Source organism: Anguilla rostrata, chromosome 5, assembly GCF_018555375.3.
Source record: "Anguilla rostrata isolate EN2019 chromosome 5, ASM1855537v3, whole genome shotgun sequence".
Taxonomy (NCBI): Eukaryota; Metazoa; Chordata; class Actinopteri; order Anguilliformes; family Anguillidae; genus Anguilla; species Anguilla rostrata.
In genome coordinates, this window is record NC_057937.1 from 22,084,694 (window position 1) to 22,107,042 (window position 22,349).

Consider the following 22,349-nt stretch of genomic DNA (forward strand, 5'->3'; position numbering starts at 1 on the left):
ATTTAAACCCGTACTTTAAAAATTTTCGTTTCTCAAACCTATTTAAACAGCCCCAAGTCTTTCGTCAAGGTCGGGGTGAAATCTGAACTCTTTGGGGTTAGGCCCAAAACACCCTTCTCAGGGGGTTTAAAAAAGGATTGGGGGGGCCCCCCTCCTTGACTCCCCCCACACCCAAAATGGGGACGTGCCATTTTCTGGCGTTTTGCGTGGAATCGAAAACTTGCAAATTCACTTTAGAAGCGGAAAAGGGAAATGAAAAAATGCTAATGCGGGGGTTTCACCCATTTACGATGGGAAAATGTTTCATTTCTTTTCTCTGTTTTGCTCTTATCCTTTTGCCTCTTTATCCCGGATTTCTGCCGCTTCTAATGATACAATCATCTTAATCATTATTGGGTTGATTTGTAGGCATGGTGTTTAGAATCAATGTGTTTTTGTCGAACCACTCAACAATATTGTTTGCTCTTTCCTGATATTAGTTATTATTGCTTATGTCACTCGGAGTCACTAAAGTAGAATTTGATTGATTGGACAATGCAGTTACACAGTCATTTATATAGGGAATGAAAACCGGTGGCTGACATCCCTGCAGTGCTTTACAATTAGTTGTTGTAAGGAAGGAGTATTCATTTCGTTTCAGAAAAGATTTTGATTCAGGTGGAAATGTAAAAAAAAGAAGGAACACAATAATGAATAAATACTGAATAAATTATATTAATCCAGTACATGTACAAGATTCAGTGTTCATCAAACACTACTTCAACGAGTCGAAGTCTTTCGTCAAGGTCGGGGTGTAATCTGAAACTCTTTTGGGGTTGAGGCCAAAAATCACCGCTTCTCATTGGTTAAAAAAGGATTGTGGGCAGCACCTCCTTGACATCCCCCACACACACCGAAATGAGAGATCGATAGCCATTTCTGGCTGTTTTGCGGTGGAATCTGAAACATTGCTAATTCACGTTTAGAACGCGAGAGGAAATGAAAAGAAATAGCTAATGCTGGGGTTCGACCCATTTACGATCGGAAGAATGGTTTCACTTCTCTGCTCTGCTTGCTCTTATCCTCTTGCGCTCTTTATGCCGGATTTACTGCCGCTTCTAATGATACAATCAATCTAGTCGGCTAATTCTATTTTCCGACTCTTTTATTGACCTGACCAGGGAGAGGAGGGAAGTGCAACCCCGTGCTGGATGGATGGTTATGGGGAAAGGAGGAAGATCTTCGGCGCAAAAAGTCGGCAAGATCCTTGTGCTGCTTATCTGTCTCTTCCCCACAGGTAAGACTCTAGAATTCTCAGTTGTTTCCAATATATTTTTAAGTCACGCTTCCGATTCACGATGTGCGTTTTATCTTTGGAACATTTCCTTAAATTTAACCCCATTGTCGCGCAGGTAGGCTGTCGCAGGAGGCTACTAACTTGGAATTGCGTGCATCTAATGTGTGTGTATGTGTGTGTTGTGTTTTAAGTGACTCATTTTTAGTGGTTTTCTTGTTTGGTTCGACTTAATCTGTGTATTTTAGCAAATGTTGTTGTGTTCCTTTGCTATAGGCTATAGCCTATACCATAGCGACGCATTTGGCTATGCTCCAGGGTACATGAATATTTACATTGCGTTGGGGAAGAGTTCAATTACACAATGATAAACTACCGATATGTTTAGCAAAAATCACGACAACTTGTAGTAAGGACATATAAACGGAAAACTGAAAAGTGGAACCTTGCATAGTTGCTAGGTCCCTCCAAATAACTTTGATTAACATCCAAGAAAAGATAAAGGGACGTGCGTTTTGGAGTTCAAGTTACCTCATCTGTTTTAAATTAAACCACGCAGTTTTCACAATGCGTTTGGCAGAGTTGAATTTATGCATTCTTCCTAAACACATTCTGTTTCTTTTGGGGGAGGGGATACACGTTCAGCGCCACGTTAATTCATACTCGTGTTTTACCCAATTAAAAATAGTTTTGGGTATTTTAAACAGTGGGCACTGGGCATTGGACACTTGATATCTGACTTCACGTTCCCAAGTGAAATACCCTACCCTATCACATAAACCATGTTTCACCTCACTGAACACGTTTTAGTTGCGTAATACTTCATGGCACCATACTCATAAATCCAGAAAAAAAACCTGCGCGCGCACTTTTTCTTGGACCAAAATTAAGTGTGCGAGTTTTCAATTTGGATGCTCTGATGTGACACTTGGACTCTGCACCGTACGCCAAAAAACATTTTTTCTCTGTGGTACCATACATCACACGTATTTATTCCTCGTGACCTTTAAAAAGTGTAATATGTTAGGTTTTTATTCATCCATTACAAGGGATGTTGTTTCCTTTGGTTCCCCGTCGATATATCTATAGGACGGGATTTCGGTACTTCCCACCACCCAAACTTTATCTTCAAGTTTCGTTGTTTGCCAGATCTTAGTATATGTTGTCTTTAATGTCACTAAACGTTAAGCAAACAAGATAATGTACGTGTTAGCCGATATTTATTCATTCTGGAGATTCGTTTACGGCAGTTTATCAGATGGATGATAAATGCCTTTTTAGTTATGACGGGGGAAGGGCATGCGTCTTCATTTCACTGAGCTGAAGGGATTTTGTAGCGTTTAACTTTTTCCTCTGCCGAAACGCATGAATGTCACCTGTGTGTTACTGAACACCTTACAATTGTTTAGTAACACATTGGAGATATTGTTCTTATTGTCACGAGGAAGGTTGTTTGTTGAACAGTTTAGAAATCGATTCAACGTCGATTTCACTGCAATTAGTGTACTTGTACGGAGATAAACGTTGTTTATGTGCAAATTTAGAAGTTTACATAAGATTTCCCTGCATACTATTTGAGGAAATTGAACATTGCCATCTAAATGACTGATGTAAGAGAATTCCTCATCTCTGAGTGTCATTAGTTTGTACAAAAACTAAATTGACTACAGTGGTGTTTTCAGTGGGGTTGTAATTGCAGAAAGTGTTGACATCTCGCCACTGAAACTAAACCATTTGTGGAAAGGAAGAATTCAGTGACAGAACAGATAAGTAAACCTGTATTTTGTTAAAATAAAGTTAATGAAGCGTATGCAGGGCTTGGGGTATTATATCCACATTCTTGACAAACAGAATATATGACCTATTTTACCATCCTGTATGCTTCCAATTTAGCCATCTGTGTATTTGTTATTGTGGTCAGTATTTGTGGTAGATTTAGACTACTTATGAGTAGATTTGTCTATTTTATCTAGAGTAGTTTTCTCGACTGCCGTCAGTTTTCAGTTATCCCTCAGCAAGAGATTGATGGGTCCTTGTTTTCTATCAATTATCACATTGCCCCCCCCCCCCCCCAGTAATCTACATCAATTGCCACTACTTAAGCCCAGACAATGGTTGACAGCAATGATTCCCGACTTTTGTGTGTAGAGCCACAGATATTTTTCGTAGTGTTCGGCGTAAGGGTGGGCGGTGTATCATTATTAACATGAATATCAGTATGACGCAGTGCCACAATATGGATTTTGCCATATTGTGGATATCATCAAAGTGTTCTGTCAAAAACTAGGCTGTGGTACTTTTGTGGTGGTATGCTTACTTAAAACACAGGATCATAGTGAAACCAAAGCCTGGAAATCGGAATTTTACACTGCATGAAAAGGAGCATTTAGGGGCGGACACAAATCTGAAAACATACACATTTTTTGCCGTGTTCGGCATGTGTCAGTGTCAAAAACATCAGTTCTGTGTGGAAACTGACATAATTTTGTGTAGGTGGGATGAAGGTGGGAGGTGTTTATTTATTTTATTTATTAGTATATTTGTCAGGGACAATGCATAAAACATTGTAACAGGTTACAATAACATGAAACAGATGTTGTATATAGGATTTATAGCCAAGGCTAATTTGCAACCCCTGTCCCTGGTTAGGCTTTTCTACTTAAAAATGGTCATTACATATCATCATTACCAAAAGTACATTAGTTAAAGTGAGCACATAGTAAGTAGTGACATTCTTTACATGATCATACAATGATTGCATCACATTACAGTCATTTTACATGTGTTGCGTATGTGTATGTGTGTGTGTGCGTACGCGTGCACATACGTGTGCACGTGTGTATGTTCACTAATTCATGGAAATTATGTGTATGTGCATATGTTTATAGGTGCGTGTGTCCGTGTGTCTTTATGAGTATGTATCTATGTTTGTCTATGTGTGTCTGTTCCTCTATCTGTGTGTATCATGTCCATGTGCATGTGTGCGTGCACAAGTGCATGATCAGTGATCAGTGATTGCAGGTTTGGTTTTGTTTCAGCCAGTGTTTCACCTTTTCATTAAATGTTTTCAGATCAGTTTGTGTTTTTATTTCAGTTGGTAGGGCATTCCAAAAATGTATCCCTTTTACTGAAAAAGATGACTGACCGAACGTGGTTTTGCACAGTGCCACTCTGCAGTTGCCATTTGCTGATCCCCTAGTGGCGATTCTGTTGGTGTTTGTTTTTGTCACATATGGACGAAGTACAGCTAGGGTGAGATTGTTCAGACATTCAAAAATCAATTTGATAAAAGAAAACTTGATTAAGCTGTCATAACTGACAAACTTGTACTTTTTCAGAATTATACAGTGGTGCCATTTAATTTGTTTTTGATCCATTATTTTCAGTGCTTGTTTGTATAGTGATGTAATTGGTTTGACAGTTGACTGTGAAGCCTGGCTCCATACAGTAACACAATAGGATAGTTGTGAAAATATCATGGCATGCATGAGCTGCCTTAAGAGGTATGTAATGTGTTATCATTCTAAAACAGTTCAGATTTGTCTTTACGGTCTTGCATAGCTTTTTAACATGTTTTTCAAATTTGAGTTGGGAGTCCAAAATGATACCTAAAAATTTAAAATCACTGACTTCCTGTATTTCCCTCTTGATCTATTTTAATTGTGAGCTTATCTTTTGCTTTCCTTCTCATGGAAAAACACATTGACACAGTCTTTTTAAGATTCAGGGTTAGATGATTGTTTTTGAGCCACTGGGATACACCCTCCATTTCATTTGTTTATGTCTCTGCTGCTACACAAGGGGTTTTAGCTGATACATAAATGATTGTGTCATCAGCGTACATTTGACAACCAGCTCTTTTACAGCATGTTGGTAAATCATTTATGTATAAGCTGAAAAGCAGAGGCCCCAAGATCTCTACATTCGAGGTATGATGTAAACCAGCCGGTTGCTTGCTCAGAAAAGTTAAAGGTGCTAAGTTTGTTCAGAAGTATTTCATGGTTCACAGTGTCAAAAGCCTTTTTATGGTCTAAAAACACTGCTCCCACTACATTACCCTTGTCTAGTGAGCTCTTGATGTTTTCAGTGAGGTAGCAGTTGGCCACTTTCGTTGAGTATCCTGACGTAAATCCGAATTGTTTAGGATAAAAAAGTTCATTGCTTTCAAGGTGGTCAACCAGTTGTTCTGCAATAACTTTTTCCAGGACCTTTGAGAAAACGGGTAGAATAGAAATTGGTCTATAGTTACCTACTTGGTCTGGTGCTCCAGCCTTAAAAATTGGCATTATGATCGCTGTTTTCCAACTTTATGGGAATTCACCAGTTCTAATGGAGAGGTTTATCAGATGCATTTGGTCAGGGTGGAGCTGTGTGTTTTGATAAGAGCAGTATTCAACCCAAATAGATCCTTTGCCTTTGAATTACTTAATTTATTGATGATTTTACCTACTTTCTCTTGATCAACCTCCTTAATATAGAAAGACTGCGATGAGTCTGTCATAGTCACCTGTGGTAATTTTACTGGTTCAAATTTTTTAGCAAGCTCCACTAATTGAATTAAGCCATTATCAAATTAATTTGCAATTTCTGTACTGTCAGTGCTAATCACTCCATTTACTTACAGCTCCATTATTGATTTTCATTGACTGGGCTTAGGTTTAGTAAGACTGTTTGGGTGTTTCCAGAGAGAGGTGCTATTTCCTTCAGATTTCGCAAAGTTGTGTAAAGTATGTAGTTTTTGCCTTGCACAGTTCCCTAACTACCATATTTCTCAGTCCCTTAAAGGTAAGGAAGTCCGTATTCGTTTTGGTGAACAGTGACTTTTTCAGTGTAAGATCTCTTTTTTTCATTAACTGGCGAGTATCATTATTCAGCCAGGGTAAAGAGACTGTTCGTCGCTTGCATTTAATGATTTGTGTATATTTCTCAATTGGTTCTGAGAGTGTTTTCATCAAAAGCCACCGCATGAACTTTACCCCGGAACTAGGAACCTTTTGAGGAACCTTTTCCACCGCAGGAACTAGGGTCTAAATAGGGTCTTAGTTCCGGGGGCTTTATTTTACCCCCCAAAAAGTTCCTGCTCGGGGGGTAGTACTTTCCGAAAGTACAGGAACCTTTTGGGTGGCGCTTGCAGCGCTGAACATTTCTGATTTTTTTGTGTTTGTTTTCAGCCGCCATGTTTAAAAATATGCAGCCGCAAACCAATTTATTTTCATAAAAACTTCAAATCAAACTTGTATGTTATGCGGCGCAGTAGCCTAGTTTTGGTTATAGCCTGCCAACGTCTTGGAATTATAACGTGTGCTCTTCTGTTCTTTTCTTGCTTTAGTATTCGTTTTATAAATTTTTTTTATAAAAAGCATTCGTGCTGGGACAGCATATTACGTACCAAAACATTCAAACGGATTAATTTGGTTGCTGAATATTTTCTTCCGGATTTTCTTTGTTAGCCCGTTGTAATTGACTCAAAACGTTTGATACAATTATGTGAGGTATGCCGTAGTTCTGCGTAATTCACATTGGTGATACAGTAAAAGCAAACTGGAAATCACCTTCCGCACTTTTTGTCAGGGTAAAATAACAGGTGAATAATAGTAATTGTCCCGTTAGCTTTTTCAGACTACCGTAATTTTACTCTGCCATGATTCCAGGTGATTAAATCGATAAAATAAAAAAAATACAAAAGTAACCATATATAATCATTGTTGGTAACCCGTTGTATATAAGTGGAATAAACCCCTCTGGGCTGTCCCGGTTATTAGAAAATAATGTAGGCTACTTCGGTGGTAGTATGGGGTTACAGAAGAAATCATAGGACAGATGGACCGACGACAACGTCGTTTTTTCATACGTCAGTGGGCTAATTTGCCTAATCTTCGCGGGACTTTAGACCGCGGTGGAAACGCAGACAACCATGGGCTGAAGGAACCTTTTAGTTCCTTGAAAAGTAGTTCCTGGGACTAAAAGTTCCGGGTAATTTTGGTGGAAACGCGGCTAAAGTGTTACAACAGTTGTCTAAATCATTGGCTTGTAAAACGTCATTCCAGTCAATATTATTTAGTTCATTTTCAAATTGTGCCATTTTATTTTTGGGAATGACTGCATTCCCTGATTGATGTTCCTTCGTAAACATTGGTAGATGCTGTTTTGTTAGTTTTCTGTCAATCAGGGTCATGTTATGGTCAGAGAGGCCCATTAATACGTTATACGTCCTTGTGAATCATTCGGGTCTGTTTTTGACTATCAGATCAATCATGGTTTTACTCATTCGAGTGATTCTTGTTGGACCTTTTGCCATCTGTTTGCAATAATGTCATTATTTGGTGGTACTTAGCGTAAACTTGTCCAAAGGAAGGGACACATCAGCAGTTATTTTGGAGAGATAAATATCATTTTGCCTTTAGTGCAATATTTGGAATGATTTTTTATTCTCTGTTCCTGAACACCAACAGTGCCATGCAGTGCAGTTTTTTGTGTGCAAATAATTTGTAAGTGAAGAGTCCAGAAGACTTGTAATGGACTTCAGGATTCAGTAGGGGTCAGTAATCCTGAAAGCCTAGTTTTTCCACGAGTTGAAAGTAACACTGTTTCCTTTGGAGTGCATCAGGGTTGTATATGTGGTCAGCATAGGGTTATTTTTGGTGATGTCCATTTCCAGGTCCAGAAATCTGGAGTAGAAATTGAACAGGGAATTATACAGTAAAGCAGAATACCAATGGGCCATCTCATTTTATGGTCAAGTTTAAACCTTGGTGCTGTGCAGTGAGCTTGAAGAATGCTTGAAAATAATTTTGACTCTAACAAATTTGTAAACTTGTGTGAAATTGCTGGCTCAAATGCTTTTTGAGTGAGTGTCACAATGTGAGCATTATATGTAAAATGAGCTGCATTTGGCATCAAGCATTTGAGGGTTTCATTGTATTAATTCAACATATAATTTGTATCTGAGACAAATGCAGTTACATTTTTGAAATCAATGTTCTGTAAGTATTGTTTGATGCAAAACATAATTAGCCGATTTTCCACTGTAGGGCCGAACCGTTACCAGGGCCACTCCGTGCCGTTCCGTGCTGCTCTGTACTCGTGGGAACAGTTACCGTTTCTGTTTCCACCGTCGGGCTACTAAAACCAGGACTAGGAGGTATCTAGTGAGGACAGCAAGTGGGCCAGTGACAGCATCCCGTTGTGGATGTAATATGCGCCAGTTGTTGTCGTCGCTCCCCATAACTGTTTTGTTTTTGTTATGTTATGTTTCGTTGGCTCACGAAACGGACGAGCATTCTGTGTATTTTGGTCTGTTTTTGGTTTTTAGCGTATCCTCCACTGACCATCACTGTTGCATGCATTCAAAAAACTACTATCTAACGCTTACATTACAGTGTGAAATATCCACATTATATAATACCACTAACCTATTTAAAGACACTCAATCCAAAATTAACGTGTATAACCGAAATATTTTGAGCAGTAATACTTACATAGCAATGATGAAATTTTATCTGAAATTTTATTTTATCTGCAAATATATGGCTTGGCTATGTCCAGAAGTCCTCAATAATAATAGTATTTTCCAAGAAATTGCGAAAAATCGTTAACGTTTCATTAGGTGCAGCGTCTTAATGCATAAGTGAATGCGATGATTAGAAAATGTTCGGTTACGCTGACCTATAAAACGCTATTCCAAAAGCAAAATTAGACATGTTATACATCGTTAGAAAGCTTATACTCTCACCTACTGAATAAATGAATTGTCAATCAAGCCAGACTGTACTAAAAACGGCGACAATGCCGTAAACAATACGTTTGGTATTATGCACAGCTATTTTGAATGTACCCAGGCATCACAAATCCGCGAAATATATTTCATAAACGGATTGTCCAAGACAATATATGACCACTCGCTCTCAAAAGGGACATCTCTACGCGTAAAACCAATGATAAGATTATGTATTTATTCAATATTTAGTCCCAGACATTGACTGTAGAATGACATCGTAACATTTTTTTAAAACTTTGTCCCGTTTATTTTGTTATTCAGTGAGCAGCGTTTTCACTGCTGTATATCTTATGGCTATTGTCGGGTTTATCTTGTTGCTATGACGGAATACGATTTTTGATTGGTATTTTTATTTATATTAGCTTCTACACCGACCTAGCTTATGGAAGATGATGTGAAGAGACCGTATGCGGAGTCACAAAACTGACGTAATGTGAAACCAATCGTCATTAAGCCTGCCCACCCGAACAGTTCTGCTGCACTGAGCACGGTTGTCTAACCATGCCGAAAATATTGTGCTGGGCACGGTTTGTAATCGTTCCGCGCCAAACTGTTTCCAGGTGGAAACACCATTGGAACCGTTCCTCTCCGTGCTCAGAACCGTTCGGCCCTGCAGTGGAAAAGGGGCTATTGTCTGTGCCATCTGACTCATCTATGGCCATCTTTTCTTTGAGTCAGCAGTTTGCGGCCCATACTTTGGCCAAATCTGCTTTCAAGAAATATATCCACTGTGTCTTACATGCCTATTTAAAAATGTGCATAATTTAGAATTGTCAGGTTTTCCCAACCCTGTTGTTGATTTCAGACTACTATCGATGTTTTTGTCTATAAATGCTGGTCTGTTGTTTTTGGAGCCTGTGTGGATTTGTTGTAAACTGCAAAATGAACTTAGCATACCAGGAGGTTACTGTTACTGTTGACTTCTTTGTTTAACATTGTCACATTTCTTCCTCTCACATGTAATCATTAATCAGGTGATTGTAACAATCCAATGCCTGCAGGGATGTAGATGCCCCATGTCGATGGATATAGATGGTAATGCACGTTGAAATCATTTTGGTTCATGCGCCCAAGAAAAATTCCTGTCTGTATTTATGAGCAAAGCCATTGGACACTGCTTGCTAGTACACATGCATATATTTCAATATAGAGAGATGTTGCTTTTGCATGATATTACTGTTACACATTTGACTCTCAGAGCTTCGTATAGACTTTTTCTTCATATTTTTCTGCTTTTTTTCTTTGCTTTGTTTAAGATTTCTCAAACATAAATTGTTTGCCTTTCTGCTGTTTAAAAAAAAAGAGTTCAATTTATTCCACCGTACTTTTGTAAGTAGAAAAATAAATGCAGGCACGATTCAAAACAGGTAGTTTAATGTAGCAAAGGAACTAGTTGGTCTGTTACCCAAGTACAGATAAACAAAGAACCAACAAATGACGGAGACAGTTGTTACGTGCCAGGTTTGTTTTTTTGTTTCTGTCGGTCTCATTATTCCGTGAGGTCTGCTACGGGTCACTTCGTCATTGGTGAAGAAGAAGGAAGAGTGCGCCGTTTCCCCCCCAATCCTCTTCTGCGGACCTGCCTGGCGGCCAATGAGGAACAGACCCACACCTATAAAAACCTAACCTTGTCAGTTACACCTCGGTGCGTCTTGGATTTGAATGTTCGTTCACTTCTGTATACTCGTGACTTAGTGCTATTATTTTGACTTGTGTAAACGATCGAATTTCTGAAAAGACTTTGAGTTTGGATTTGCGTCTTTGGTTTGGTTGCTGGTTTTGTATATATATATTGGGAGTGGGATTTAAGTAGGTGTTTGTTTTCTTCACTGTCACTGTTCGTTTCACTTGTGTATATACATAGATACGGGCGTGTACCACCCTTGTATGTTTTTGTTCAGTTTAGAATAGAGTAGTTAGTTAGGTTCGGAAGATTTTCGGGTTTCAGTTAGTTAGTTTCTTTTATTTCTAGAATTGTTAATAGCTTATATTTCTGTTTGTTATCTTCTTTTGTTTGGTACCGCCCAGTGTTTCCCCTCCCGTTTGTTCACTGTGTAGATAATTGTGTAAATAAACTTTAATCTTTAATAATCAGTCATTTTGTTACTCCCCTGTACCCCTAGACCACAACGGGGACGTAACAAAATTGGGGGCTCGTCCGGGATAATTAATTACACTATTAATTATTTCCCGATAAATTGTCTGATTATTGTAGGTTAATATTTATTTGTGTCTTAGTTTTGGACGTTGCTTTGAGGTCCGCAGTTGCGGGGTGTGTTGTCTTGTCGCCCTCTTGTGGCGATAGGGACCGTTGGAAATGGCTCTCTTTGATTTGGTTGGGTTTCTCCAGAATCCTACGTTAGAACAGTTTGATAAGTGTCGCAAAGACGACCATTGGTATTGCGGTTTCTCGACAGGCGCTTAAAAAACACATTAAGGCCGTCGTATTAGAGGGGTTGGTTGAGCTGCGGGTCTTTGTGTTACCTGGTCTGCCCGATGCTGCTGCGTTTGAGGAGGATCCAGATGCATCTGTAGCTCCGCCAGCTAAATGCGAGGTGGAGGCTGAACCTGAAGCGGAGGCTGAGGGCAAACCTACACTGCCTGCATTTTCTCCCGTGTCAGCTGGGAGTGGGCAGTTCAGTGGTGCTGATCCCCGTTTGAAAGTGCGCCTCGTTCGTCTCCAACTAGAGGCTCAGGAAAAGGCGGCGGCAAGGCAGGCAGAACTCAATTTTAAATTGGAGATCCGCAGATTGGAGATTGAGGCTGAGACGGCGGTTAAGTTGCGGCAGCTTGAACTGGCGACCAAGCAAGTTGCGCCAGGTCCTGTCGCACAGTCTACCCCCTCAGTTTTCTCAAATGTTTCTCCTTTGTCCGATCCCCTGCAAACGACATTAGATGTCAGTAAGCACATTAGATTAGTACCGCAATTCCGAGAGACTGAAGTAGATTCCTACTTCAGAGCGTTTGAACGTATTGCAGCTTCGCTAAAATGGCCGAAGGATATCTGGCCTCTCTTATTGCAATGCAAATTTATTGGCAAGGCCCAGGAGGTATGCTCTGCACTGTCGCTGGAAGACAGTTTACATTATGACACGATTAAAACTGCTGTTTTGCGCGCCTATGAGCTTGTCCCCGAGGCTTATAGACAGAAGTTTAGGAATCACAAGAAATCCCTAAATCAGACATTCGTTGAGTTCGCTAGAGAGAAGGGGGTTCTCTTTGATAAATGGTGCTCAGCTACCAAAGTCACTGACCTTAACTCTCTTCGTGAGTTGGTTCTCATCGAGGACTTTAAGAACTCCTTGCCGGAGCGTGTTGTTGTGTATTTGAATGAGCAAAAGGTTACTTCGCTGTCACAAGCAGCTGTCCAAGCGGACGAGTTTGTGTTAACTCACAAAACTGTGTTCATGTCTTCTCCTCGTGCTGCGTCTCAAGGAGCCGAGAAAAGCTGTAGTATTTTGTCTTCTGTAAGACCTGACAATCGTCCTCGACCAGTTTCCCCATGGGCAACGGAGTGGAAATGTTTTTACTGCCATAAGCCTGGTCACATAATTGCCGATTGCTTGGTTTTAAAGCGAAAGCAGCAGCGGCAGAGTTCTGAACAGCCCAAGAGTGTTGGTTTAATTAAAACAGTCCCTAGTATTTCTGAACCTGTACTTAGCGCTGAGAATGTTCCTGACTCTGGTTATGAACCTTTCATTCTTAAGGGGTTTGTTTCGTTGTCCGGAGATCAGAAAGATCCGGTACCAATAACTATTCTAAGGGATACTGGAGCGGCTCAGTCCTTCATTCTCTCTGAAGTACTGCCTTTGTCCAGCGAGACTTTTAATGGTTCTCATGTTTTAGTGCAAGGCATTAACATGGGCTTTATGACGGTGCCGTTGCATACTATTCATTTGCAGTCAGAGCTAGTAAATGGCATTGTGAAAGTTGGAGTAAGAGCCTCTCTACCCGTAAAAGGTGTTACTTTTATATTGGGTAACGATCTTGCTGGTGGGAAGGTACTGCCGGTATTGGAAGTGTTGGACACACCAGACGCTAAGACTCACCCTGACGAGTTAACTCGTACATTCCCAACTGTGTTTCCTGCATGTGCTGTCACCCGTGCCCAGTCTCGTAAAGCTGGAGATGTTGACTTGTCTGATTCCTTCCTAGCCTCTCCAGATTTGGGGGAACAGTCCTCCTCACTCTCGCTGAAAACGGAGGTCCCTGTGAGTATGAGTGACGCAGAGACTGATGCATTGCATTTGCCTTTTACTCGAGAGCACATTTATAGCTGCCCAGCAGGCTGATTCTTCTCTAGCAAAGTATTTGTCCTCGGAAAACAAAGAAAAACAATCTGCTTATTTCATGGAGAATGGGTTGTTAATGCGCAAGTGGTTTCCCGCTGTCTCTACAAGATTAGAGTGGAGTGCTATATATCAAATTGTTGTGCCTTCTGAATTTCGGAAGCACGTGTTATATTTGGCTCATGATCACGTGTTGTCAGGACATCTAGGCGTTACGAAAACGTACAATCGGATATTGAGACGTTTCTTCTGGCCTGGTCTAAAATCTTCTGTGGTCCGATATTGCCGTACTTGCTCCACTTGTCAGTATACGGGAAAACCGAGTCAGGTTATTCCGCCCGCACCTCTTCATCCAATACCAACTATGGGTGTACCTTTTGAGCGAGTGTTGGTTGATTGTGTTGGCCCATTACCCAAAACCAAGTCTGGACATCAGTATTTGCTAACCGTAATGTGCACAGCTACTAGGTATCCTGAGGCGATACCTCTTCGTAAAATTACGGCTCCGGTTATAGTGAAGGCATTGGTTCAGTTCTTTTCTACCTTTGGGTTGCCTAAGATTATCCAGACGGACCAAGGTTCAAACTTCATGTCGAAGCTGTTTGCCCAAGTAATGAAGACTCTGTCTGTTACCCACAAAATTTCCAGCGCTTATCACCCTGAATCGCAAAGTGCGCTTGAGCGATTTCACCAGACCCTGAAATCTATGTTACGCGCGTATTGCCTAGATACTGGGAATGACTGGGACGTAGGTATCCCATTGGTGTTATTTGCTGTCCGTGAAACTGTGCAGGAATCACTGAGGTTTAGCCCTGCTGAACTTGTTTTCGGGCATACTGTTAGAGGACCATTGAAGTTACTGAAAGAGAAGTTGTTGTGTGATGATTCCTGCTCTAATACAAATATTCTGGATTATGTTAGTGAGTTTCGTGAGCGATTACACACTGCGTGCGCTGTTGCTAACAAGGCTTTGTCTTCCTCTCAAGCGAAAATGAAGGTTCGCTATGACAGGAAAGCCGTGCCTCGTTCTTTCCAGCCAGGGGACAAGGTTCTTGTATTGTTGCCCAATCCTGGTTCTGTTCTGCATGCACAATTTTCTGGTCCTTACATCATTGACCGTAAACTGAGCGAGACGGATTACGTTGTCCGAACTCCCGATCGCAAACGCCAATCACGCGTCTGCCACCTTAATATGCTAAAGGCTTATCACGACCGAGGAAACTCTCAGGAAGAATCCAAGAGAGTGACAGTAGGGCCCACTGTCTCCTCTGTAGCCACTGCCTCTGCGCTGCATTCTGGTGATGACGTAGATGGTCTTGTTTTACGGAACACCCTTGATCAGTGTGCTCGGTTAAGGAATTCTGAGATGTTGCAGAATCTATCATCTGTTTTAACTCATTTAGATGAAAAACAACGAACAGACATTGTGCAATTAATAAAAGCGTATCTTGTTTTATTTTGTGATGTTCCGTCCCAAACCTCAGTGCTACGGCATGACATCAATGTAGATAACGCCAGACCAATAAAGCAACATGCATATCGTGTGAATCCCACCAAACGATCCATTATGCGGGAGGAAGTAGCCTATTTGTTGGAGAACGGTTTAGCCAAACCCAGCTCCAGTCCGTGGAGTTCTCCGTGTTTGCTGGTTCCCAAGCCTGATGGGACGTCTCGTTTTTGCACGGACTACCGTAAAGTTAATTCTTTGACTGTGCCAGATTCTTTCCCGTTGCCTCGTATGGAGGACTGTATAGATAATGTCGGCTCTGCTAAATATGTCACCAAGTTAGATTTGTTAAAGGGTTACTGGCAGGTACCGCTAACCCCTCGTGCATCTGACATATCTGCCTTCGTTACACCTGACAATTTCATGCAGTATACTGTCATGGCTTTCGGAATGCGAAACGCCCCCGCGACCTTTCAAAGGTTGATGAATTTTGTTTTGGAGGGGGTTTCACACTGCGAAGCTTATTTAGACGATCTAGTTGTCTATTCGTCTGATTGGACGGAACACGTAGCAACCCTCCGAACTGTGTTTGATCGTCTGAGTACAGCTTCTTTAACCCTTAATTTGGCAAAATGTGAATTCGGAAAGGCTACGGTCACATATCTAGGGAAACAAGTGGGTCAAGGAGAGGTGCGTCCCGTGGATGCGAAGGTCACTGCCATCAATGCGTTCCCAGTGCCCACCACTAAGCGTGAACTTCGTCGTTTTCTGGGCATGGCGGGTTATTACCGCAGTTTTTGTAAGAATTTTTCAACTGTGGTTTCCCCCCTTACAAGCTTGCTCAGTCCTTCTTGTGCCTTTGTCTGGTCCCCCGCGTGTCAACTAGCTTTCGAGAGCGTAAAGGCGCTCTTGTGTAGCGCTCCTGTGCTTGCTGCCCCAGACTTCTCGTTACCATTTAAGCTGGAGGTGGATGCGAGTGCCTCCGGTGCTGGAGCAGTGCTTCTGCAGGAGGATATCAATGGCATCGACCATCCCATATGCTACTTGTCCCGAAAGTTTAACAGGCATCAGGTAAATTATTCCACAATTGAACAGGAGACACTAGCATTGCTACTGGCGCTTCAATATTTTGAAGTATACGTCGGGTCTAGCTCTCTACCTGTTACTGTGTTTACCGACCATAATCCGTTGGTATTTTTGGCCCGCATGCGCAACAATAACCAACGATTGATGAGGTGGTCCTTGTTGGTTCAAAACTACCATCTGAATATAAAGCACAAAAAGGGGTCAGAGAACGTATTGGCGGACGCCCTGTCACGCACTTAATTTTAAATTGTATATATTGTAACTAGCCTTACTAGGTGTTTTGATTTTATGGGTGGGAGTGTTACGTGCCAGGTTTGTTTTTTGTTTCTGTCGGTCTCATTATTCCGTGAGGTCTGCTACGGGTCACTCCGTCATTGGTGAAGAAGAAGGAAGAGTGCGCCGTTTCCCCCCCAATCCTCTTCTGCGGACCTGCCTGGCGGCCAATGAGGAACAGACCCACACCTATAAAAACCTAACCTTGTCAGTTACACCTCGGTGCGTCTTGGATTTGAATGTTCGTTCACTTCTGTATACTCGTGACTTAGTGCTATTATTTTGACTTGTGTAAACGATCGAATTTCTGAAAAGACTTTGAGTTTGGATTTGCGTCTTTGGTTTGGTTGCTGGTTTTGTATATATATATTGGGAGTGGGATTTAAGTAGGTGTTTGTTTTCTTCACTGTCACTGTTCGTTTCACTTGTGTATATACATAGATACGGGCGTGTACCACCCTTGTATGTTTTTGTTCAGTTTAGAATAGAGTAGTTAGTTAGGTTCGGAAGATTTTCGGGTTTCAGTTAGTTAGTTTCTTTTATTTCTAGAATTGTTAATAGCTTATATTTCTGTTTGTTATCTTCTTTTGTTTGGTACCGCCCAGTGTTTCCCCTCCCGTTTGTTCACTGTGTAGATAATTGTGTAAATAAACTTTAATCTTTAATAATCAGTCATTTTGTTACTCCCCTGTACCCCTAGACCACAACGGGGACGTAACACAGTGAATACTTATAATACCCTGTTCCTTCAAGGAAACAAAGGGTCATTGCCTTAAATAAATATGCATCACAGGAAAAGGGGGGGTAATCAGACTTTTGGGGGGAAGAAACAAGGTGTGGGGGAATCAGACTGAAGTAGGGGGTAGGGGATATCAAACAAAAGCCGCGTTTCCACCGCAGGAACTATACCCCGGAACTAGGAACCTTTTGAGGAACTCAGTGCGTTTCCACCGCAGGAACTAGGTTCTAAATTTAGTTCTGGGGGCTTTGTTTTACCCCCCAAAAGGTTCCTGCTCGGGGGGTAGTACTTTCCGAAAGTACAGGAACCTTTTGGGTGGAGCTTGCAGCGCTGAACATTTCTGATTAGTCGAGTACTCACGGGATTTTTTGTGTGTCTATTTTCAGGCGCCATGTTTGAAAATATGCAGGCGCAAACCAATTTATTTTCATAATAACTTCAAATCAAACTTGTATGTTATGCGGCGCAGTAGCCTACTTTTGGTTATAGCCTGCCAACGTCTTGGAATTATAACGTGTGCTCTTCTGTTCTTTTCTTGCTTTAGTATTCGTTTTATAAAATGCTAAGCATTCGTGCTGGGACAGCATATTACGTACTAAAACATTCAAACGGATTAATTCGGTTGCTGAATATTTTTTTCCGGATTTTCTTAGCCCGTTGTAATTGACTCAAAACGTTTGATACAGTTATGTGAGGTATGCGGTAGTTCTGCGTAATTCACATTGGTGATACAGTAAAAGCAAACTGGAAATCACCTTCCGCACTTTGTCAGGGTAAAATAACAGGTTAATTCTAGTAATCGTACCTTTAGCTTTTTCAGACTGCCGTAATTTTACTCTGCCATTCTTCAATTCCACAAAAAGACCAGGAAGACTATGGACTAATTTATGGTGCATGGTTCGCATCTGGAGGGCACACTTCGCTGCTCGGCTAGCAGTAACTTCGAAGGAAAACAAACGGTGGCTGTACCACTACTAATTTAAATTTTCATGCAAGTCCGAGTTTTCGTTCTATTCTTGTCATTTTGCGATTAGCCTATATGGAATTGACGATGAGAAAGTAATCAAACAGCAAATTGTTTACAACGTGTGCATGTTTTCTGCTGTTGTTGCCAGTTAGCCTATATTGGAAATGTGAATGCATTCTGTCGCTTCGGATGTCAAGACATGAAAGCGAATGTTCGCATAAAAAAACATAATGAATGTGTTTGAGAGGATATATAAAACAGTTACAATCTGACTATTGGCCTGTTATATCCCATTTGTTGCATAACGGTCCAAGTTCAACTACCAACGACAGTTTTGCTTGACAGCGGTAAAATATGCCCAAACGGCTGCAGAAGAATATTTCAATTCCATGTGATTAAATCGATAAAAATCAATAAATACAAAAGTAACCATATATAGTCATTGTTGGTAACCCGTTGTATATAAGTGGAATAAACCCCTCCGGGCTGTCCCGGTTATTAGAAAATAATGTAGGCTACTTCGGTGGTAGTATGGGGTTACAGAAGAAATCATGACAGATGGACCGACGACAACGCCGCTTTTTCATACGTCAGTGGGCTAATTTGCCTAATCTTCGCGGGACTTTAGACCCCGGTGGAAACGCAGACAACCATTGGCTGAAGGAACCTTTTAGTTCCTGGTAAAGTAGTTCCTGGGACTGAAAGTTCCGGGTAATTTTGGTGGAAACGCGGCTAAAGGTACTACATAACAAAGGGAGTGAATTTAATTGGATTAGGTGGTAGGCAAGCAATGTAATCTGCAACTGGCCCACTACAAGGTGAGACACCTCGGGGGGGGGGGGGTAAACTGTGGCTCCCATGTGGCTACCAAAGTTTGTGGTGAAATAAAGAGAAAGTGAGGACCAATGAGCAGAAAGTTTACTAACAAGCACGAAACCATGCAGACCCACAGCGCACCTGTACAAAGTGTCATGAGTAAAACTTGGCTAACAATATAGCTAGCTAGCTATGGCATGTCCTTACCTCTGTAACATTATTTGTTGTCCTCTGTGTGTCCATACATCTGTATCGGTGGTACATGCTAAGTATGTTAACTAAAGTAGGTGAAACGCTAACATGTTAGGGTTAGCTAAAGTAATGTTAGGCGATAAAGCTGTGCTTAAATATGTCATGCCGTTCGAAGTGGTGATTTTGGGAGATGCACCTACGCATGAATTCTATTAAATGAAGCACCACCTGCGCATGCGTCCTACAGGTCGTGAGTGAGTGAGTGAGTGAGAAAAAGGGATTTACTTTTGGGACTTTGGGGATTTTTATTGTCTGTTCAGGTAACATGAGTTTCAAGGAACATCTGAAAGTTGCACTTTGTTTCAGCAGCAACTGTGGCAGATATCAGGGAAATATCATCTGGTTGTAATCCAAGTGGGTGGAATTGTGAAACCCTCCTCTCAGTGCGGTACCTTGAGGGGCAGTAAAAGAGCCTGCAGCCTTCTCCTCTCCCTCAATGTATGGCAGCTGAAACTCAGCCTAATCCCTTTATGCTGGGGTCATCTACTGCGTTGTTGGTCTCAAAGGGAAATTATACTTCATTTTCAAATCAAATCAACATTTTATTGAATTCTTGGAAGACACATTGAGAAAACAAGCCCTCATTTACAATGTTGTGGAGAATACAAAATACAATTAAAACAACAAAAATAAAGAAATAAAAATAATCATAAAATAATAATAAAAAATAATAACGTAACAGTAGTAACAGTAATACTACATATAAAATAAATGCTGTAAATAATAAATGTTCAGGACAATTATTAAAAACAGAATTATAAAAACAATTATGCTCCATTGTAACTAAGTTTGAGATTAGAGACCTAAATGACCAAGAGTTAACTATTGAGCATCATTTGGAGACTTTCCTCCTCTCCTCCTGTGTATGTATATCTCATAAAAAACACGTTTTCAATGTACAAATGCCAAGTTACTCACACATACAAGACATACACCATCTATAACTCATTCATTCAGACTTCCAAAATCCAGGCCTGCCATTAAAGTATTGATATCAAAATGACGCCATGTTACGGTACTACAAACAATATAGGCTATCTTGCCGAACTGAAATTAAATAAGATATATTCCAAAGCAATGCTACCCAATATTTCCTCAACTCTTTCAAGTCACTTGGCCCTGTGTGTATAAGCATGCAGTACATGGACAGGCCAGACATATGTGTGGATGGCTTTCTCACAGTCAAGATTGATTGAATAGGCGTCTATATGTCCAATTTGTATTGGTATGTATGTATTTCGCTGCCCAGCCTTTCTGTTGCGTGAATGATTGTACGTTTCTTGGTATAAATGTCTGTTCGTAAATGTGAATGTAACATGCTGCGAGGGAAATGTCCCCATGGGGATATAGAAGTTCTCTGTATGTATGTACAATATGTATTTTACATGCAGTATTTATTGTACGTAGCAAATATACAATCACTTGTACATTTACTCAAATTCAGTACAGAAGCAAGTATAAACATATGTTTTCTGGAGAAATATGCTTCCTGTAGTTACTCACCAGCAGTTTTCTACATGAATTTCGATGTGTTCCATGAGGCAATTCGAAATATTTGACACTTTGATCTGACACAAAGTTTGCATGACATTGTAAAATGGTAAGATTACAAAACACAGGGCCAAGTGATTTGAAAGAATTGAGGAAATATTGGGTAGCATTGCTTTGAAATACATCTTATTCAAATTCCACAGTTAATTCTCCCGAGTCATAACCTCCTTGGTGAGCCAGTGAAATTTATTTGGCTTTAGAACGATAAATAGTGTGTTTTTTCATTTCACTTTCTGAATGAAACCCTAGTATTATTAGACTTTATTAGTATTATCAATTAAATGCAAGCGACGGCAAACCGTGTTTTGTCGACGGATTATTTAGTTCATTACCGTAATAACGCAAGTGTACGCGCAGGAGGAAATAGCGTGGCGGCTGGCTTGACTGTGATTTCCGAAGTGGCGGCTGGCTTGACCGCAGTATTTTTATCTAGTGGCCATCCACAATGATATGAATCGATTTGAAGAAACATAATGGCTGACGCATAGAACTTAGGCTATTTATTAAACGTTTTGCAGCGCAGTGGCTCAAAGTTTGTTGGTGTGTGTAACTGGTGCCCCCCCCTCCCCCCCCCATCTCTCTCTCTCTGCCCGTGTAACGTTAGATAGAGGCTATGAGAACTTTTTTTTTTTTTTCGAATCCGAACGAGCAACTTCGGGTAGAAGAAATATCTGTTTCCATCGCATTATTCATGCTTTCCCGAATACACTATTCGGATTCAGATACTTTATTTATTTGCACAATCAAAACAAGTTACAAAAATATACAGAAGGAAAGAGAAATGGGCAGGAGAGGCAAAAAAGGTCTTGCACAAAGACCTCCCACTAGAAAAATAAATGTTAGCTAACAGAAAACTGAAAACCACAATTAAAAATGTAAATAACTTTAGTAAAATTACAAACAGTAACAACATAATAGACAACACATGCACACGTAAACCTCATTCTTGATTGTACTCTTACACACTTGCAGGCACACAAAGCTTCAAGCTCACTTAAGGCTGCTTCATACTTTCCGCGTCCGCGTGTCCGCGAGGGTCCGCTTTGGTCCGCATGACGTAAATGTCATCATCCGCCCATGTCCGGAGGGTCGCAAAATTTGTGACCGCGCGGACTGTACGCATAGCAAGCGCACCAACTGCGCATGCTCCAGATAACAAAATTTAATGGATGCTTGTTTTGAAGAGAGTTCTGCAAGGAGATCCGCCATTACCCACATTTATATTGTCTATATGGGCATTCATAAAAATATTCTTTCACCACTCAAAAATCGTACTCCGTCATAGCAACAAGATAAACCCGACAATAGCCCTAAGATATGCTAATACAGCAGTGAAATGAATGACGAAATAAACAAGACAAAGTTTTAAAAAATGATACCATGTCATTCTACAGTCAAAATCTGGGACTAAATATTGAATAAATATACAACCTTCCCATTTGTTTTACACATAGAGATGTCCCTTTTGAGACTGAGTGGTCATATATTGTCTTGGACAATCCGTTTGTGAAATAAACGTGCATTTGTGATGCCTGGGTACCTTCCAAAATAGCTGTGCGTAATACCACACCTGTGGTTTACAGCGTTGTCATCCTTTTTGGTTCAGTCTAGGTGAGAGTATAAGCTTTCTAACGATGTATAGCATGTCTAATTTTGGTTTTGGAATAGCGTTTTATACGTTTGCGTAACCAAAATTTTCTTATCATTGCATTCACTTACGCATTCACTCTGAGGTAATGGAACTGGAATGGAGTGTAGATCGGGAAGTGCGCATGCGTGGAACGCCAGACCGATGCGGACCCTCAATTGTAGTATGAATGGACCCGTATGCGCGTCCGCACGACCGGTACAAGTCCGCAGCTGTCCGCGGACGCGGAAG

At 40.8% G+C, this 22,349-nt stretch overlaps 1 pseudogene; it reads left to right on the forward strand.

Moving 5' to 3' along the window:
- Nucleotides 1-877: 877 nt before the first annotated feature.
- LOC135254979 (repulsive guidance molecule A-like) overlaps nucleotides 878-22,349 on the forward strand; it is a 62,473-nt pseudogene continuing 41,001 nt past the window's right edge.